Genomic DNA, 4,944 nt, shown 5'->3' on the forward strand with positions numbered 1-4,944 from the left:
TGTGTGTGTGTGACAAATAAAATTTGAATTTGAATTTGATTTGAATTTGTTCTTGAGAGCAGGGCTCCGTGATATAAATTAGCCTTTATATGTGTAGAGTTTATGTGTGTTCAAGACTGGGATTTTGGGTTGTAATCCATTCACACAGGAAATATCATATCTCAACATACTGATGTTGAGATATGATATACATGGTGTACAGTGTTTTTTTTTAATTTGAAGAAAATGGATTGGAGTACAAAAGAAGAAGAAAACAAACAAACAAAAAAGCTTCACAGGACCTGAGAGATGCATCTGTCCTTCAGCTCATCTACTGTTCACTGAAGCCTCATCAGAAATAGTCTCAGTGGAAGTGTGGCTGTTAAGAAGCCATTCTTAAGGAAGGAAATCAGGGAGAACAGGCTGAGAAATTATATAAGACCTGCACTGAAAATGAGTGGAAACAGGTCTGATGTAATGATGATTCCGAATTTGTCATTTTTGGGGCTGCATTTCAGCCAGTTGTGTTAGAGAAAAAACTGTTGAGATTATGAACCCAGAAGAGTATTGTCTTGTCAGATTCAGGTCTGGACTGGGACAAAAAAATCAGCCACTGCATATATTTGAATGAACAATAAGTCTGGAGAGCTATTCCTGAAGACCGCTAAAAGTAATGGCAAGACGGCTGCCTAAGAGAGTTCAGGCTGTGCTGATGAATATAAGTGATTATACTAAATATTGACTTTCAACATTGTTAGAAATGTACAAACTTTGTTGTTGCCTTATTCACTATTTGTCCAATAACCAACAAATCACTGCATCCATTTCCCATTTTCCTAACAAAATATAAAGAAATGGGCTGAAGCTCAAGACTGTAACAGCACTGTAAATTCAACTAACAGGATGGTAGATAGCCATCACACCAGTGGTTTATAGCAGCAACAAATGTCACATTACTTTGTATTTATTAGAGTTCCACTTGTTTTAACAAAGCAGCACATGCCAGTTAAAATCTGACACATTTACACTTTGCGAGCTTCAAAATACAAAGTTGAGTAGATGAACTGTGACATTAAATGTCACATTAAAGTTAGACAAAGAAATTACAATTTCTAAGTGTAAGAAGTCTTTGTGTGTCTGATACTTGCAATAGTGTTTCTACCCAAGCATGAACTTAACTATAAACATACTGAAGTAAATCTAGAAGCCAACATGTTTTTTTCAGTACATTAATCAAATTACTTTGCTATATAAGTGTAACTTTAGTCCATTGTTGGGTGGTTGCCAGGTGATGTGACGTAAACGATCATAATATTCAAATTAGATGTAATTGTCATGATTTTAAATTGGAGATAATTTATATGAATCAATACAAAATAATACAAAAATATAAAATAAACTCAAAATGCTCACGCTCTCCTTCCAGGTCTCATCTACATATCCTGTGCTCTCTGCACTACAAGGCGTTTGTTTTCATTTTCATGCTGAGGCCTTCCCAAAACGGCAGCGTCAATGAATCCTTACTCTATCTGCCATTATCTACTAGAAATGCTGCCAAATCTACAGGAAATGAGGATGTGGTCTCGGGTAGTTAAATAATAACATGCTTTTCTCAGGTGTTATAGATGCACAATAAAAATGGACATTTTACCCCATTGGTAGGTGCTTGCTGGCCAACACAGTGATATCATATTATCTGTTATAGGTAGGTTTGTTTGCTGAACTCCTGATTCGTGTCAGAGGGGTCCGCTTCATATGTATCCACAATCCCTTCTCTGCACATGTTCAAACCACTTCAGCACGGCTTCTCTAACTTAGTCTCCCTGCTTAACCTGAGCTCTCCCTCTGATGCACCGATTTAAAATCCTGTCAGTCCTGGTTACTCCTAAAGAGAATTGTAGCATCTTCAGCTCTGCACAACACAGCTTGATAAAATACATCCACACCCAACACAACACTCTTATTGTAGTGACTGTTTGTGGTAATTGACACATGCACAAGACTCGTCTAGAGAATTTCAATATGCACCATGTTTTGTGTTCAAAAGTCTATTTAACGAAAGAGCTTTATCTCTTCCATTATAAATCCCATTATTAATGTTAATAATTAAAGAAAAGTGAAGCTCGTGGACACTGATCTCTTGGTTGTACCCCAGTTGTTGTTGTTTTTTCTCGTTCTGAGAGGAATAAGAAATTGCTGTCTCTAAGTTCCTCAAACCAGATGGTTCATTTTGGTATTTCACTGAAATTGGTCTTCTGGTGATCGTTAATTGAATAGTTTGAGATCAGAGGAAAACACGATTTCTTTCCCATTGGGAAAGTTTGTTTTGAAGATATTTTTTATGACATTGACTCAAAAAGTTCTGATTAAAAAATATTTAGTAATGAATGCAAATAGTTAAGCAAACAGCCAACCAATTTTCTTTTCTGCTCAAACTGCACTAATATTGCTGAAACTGGTTCATGTGTAGTTCCGAGAGCAATAATATAATGAAAAGCAGTTTGTGTATCCATTGAGCTATCTGTCTGCCTGCCTGTCTGTCATCAGTCGGAGGAAGCCAGTACTCACACGAGGAGAACATGCAAACTCCAGATGGTGGATTTGAACCTTCTAGCTGTGAGGCAACACTGGCGACAATTTTCTAAACCAATAAAATTGAAAATTGAAGTTCCAGCAGCGTTTGAAGCTCCCTGGACATTCCCCAAAAGTAATTATGGAAAGCACAACAGAAGACTTTAAGGGATGAACATTTCTCAGATAATGATTTCAGAATTGATGATTAAATATATCAATTTAAACTATCTCACACACACACACACACACACACACACACACACACACACACACACACACACACACACACACACACACACACACAGAGCTTACTTTTAATTTGTAGGAAAACGTGTGGAAATGTGTGGACCAGACTGGCAGCCATCCTCTCGGCTTGCCTCATTCAAAACGACAGCGAGCGTGCACAGGAAGTGTGTTTTCACACTGAATATCATCATCACCCACTCTCTACAATATGTCACCCTTTCACAGACAATAATGGCAGTGGGAATCTGGCTGAGGAATGTCATGTATTAATATTTCAGAAATGTGTTTTTTAAGCTGTACTCCCTCTCTTTAGCTTTCTCTCCCTTTTCAGGGAAGAATAAAAGAGGACTGGGAAAAGTCATTCAACCTTCTTTCATTCTTGCTGTTTTTTCCCAACTTATCGACTAAACCCTCCCTCTATACGATGCTTTGTTTGTCATCCCAAATGGTTTTCTTTGACTAATGGTACGTTTAATTGAAGCAACCTGACCTTGCCTGGCACGGGCAGACTCTGTTGTCTGTGTATGAAGCACAATGACAAATTATTCAGAAAATAAAGAGGATAAGATCTCGTAATTGATGTCTGTACATAAATACCAAGCCAAAAAGCCAGATATTCAAAGGCACCTAACAGTGGATGCTTTCTAAAAGGGAGGGAAAAGGCTCACTAAGGATTCTCAAAGCTTTAAAAAACTATATTATGGTCCAAATAATGGCGATAGCAGGAAATACTGTGATGTTCTTTCCTTGCCATTATCTGTGTTTATGTAACACAACACTGCTTTTGTCATTGCTACATTCACATGGGAGTGTATCAAATTATGTTCTTCCCTTATGCCCATTCATTTAAAGAATGTTATGCTTGTATACCACAGGGTTTTATATACTGTATATCTGTCTATATATACAGTAATTTCACAAAGTATTCAAGCTAAATATCGTCACCGTATTTCTTGCAGTGAAGGTTTGCAGCTACAGTTGCCTGTATTTTACAGTAAATCCAACAGAATGTGTTTGCAAATGTGATAGTGCTTCAAATTTTATTTCATGTGGATGAAATTGACTTTTTTTCTTTTTTAAAAACTGGCTTTAAAAGCTATTTATTCTAATGTCCCTGTGTCCATGAACAGTTCATTCTACAGATGTTCTGTGGGCTTTACCTGCCTTTTTTTGAAGTCAGACATGTACTGGATGTTTGCATTCTTAGATGCATTTATTCTCAGTTTTTATTAGTATCCTAGTTTTCCTGCTGAGAAGCAAAAATTGATGCCACGTCCATGGTTTACCACAGGGAAGGTGATGCTCTCACACCTTTGAATGCAAATATGAAGCCCTCCAAACAGGCGCTCATGTTTGGCTTTGTTGACTGATGCTTCTGTAAAGCTGCTCTTGTAGAGGGGCCTGCAATGGTTGTCCTTTGACACATTCTTCAGACAGTTTTAATTGTGGGTATGTACGCCTACAGGAAGTTCCTTGGAATTCATGGTGTGCTTTTTGTCTTAAAACACAGTGTGCTTTGTGGTATGCTGTATACATAGATGGGAGTCTTTTTTAAACTATGTCTAATCATTTTCCACAAGTGGATTCTAATGAAATTCTAGACACTTCTAAAGGATTAAGAAATCAAACAGGGTGAATCTTGGTACAGCATGCATCGTCACAGTTAAGGCTCTCAATGTCTTTGTAAATTAGATTTTGGATTTTGTGGAAACTTGCAAAGAACAACAAGTTTTTCAACATTTTGAGAAAATGGGAGTGTACTGACTGTACACTGAAAGGAAAAAAAATATTTTAAGAAACACATATTTTTAATTAACTCTCTAACTTTATTTAAATTGGGGTTGTTACAATAAAATCCCAAACAGTGATTCGACTCTACATTTTGACTGAGAATTTTTGAGAGAATCATCAGATGTTCCCAAACTGCCCAAACCAGGTTATATTTGAAAGGTTGCAATGGTCTCATTTAACATTAAAATAATGTTACTCAATACTGAGCATTGTTCTTTCAACAACTAAAGCAACTTATAGTTTATGGTTACTGGATTCATTTGTCTTTTCCTGCATATATACAAATGCCTGTACTGTTAGGAATAGATGACTTTGAATTATTAAGGGATGGTGGAGGATCTATTTTACTTTTGG

Source organism: Pundamilia nyererei, unplaced genomic scaffold (assembly GCF_000239375.1).
Source record: "Pundamilia nyererei isolate P.nyererei 1_Seehausen unplaced genomic scaffold, PunNye1.0 scaffold00115, whole genome shotgun sequence".
Classification (NCBI taxonomy): Eukaryota; Metazoa; Chordata; class Actinopteri; order Cichliformes; family Cichlidae; genus Pundamilia; species Pundamilia nyererei.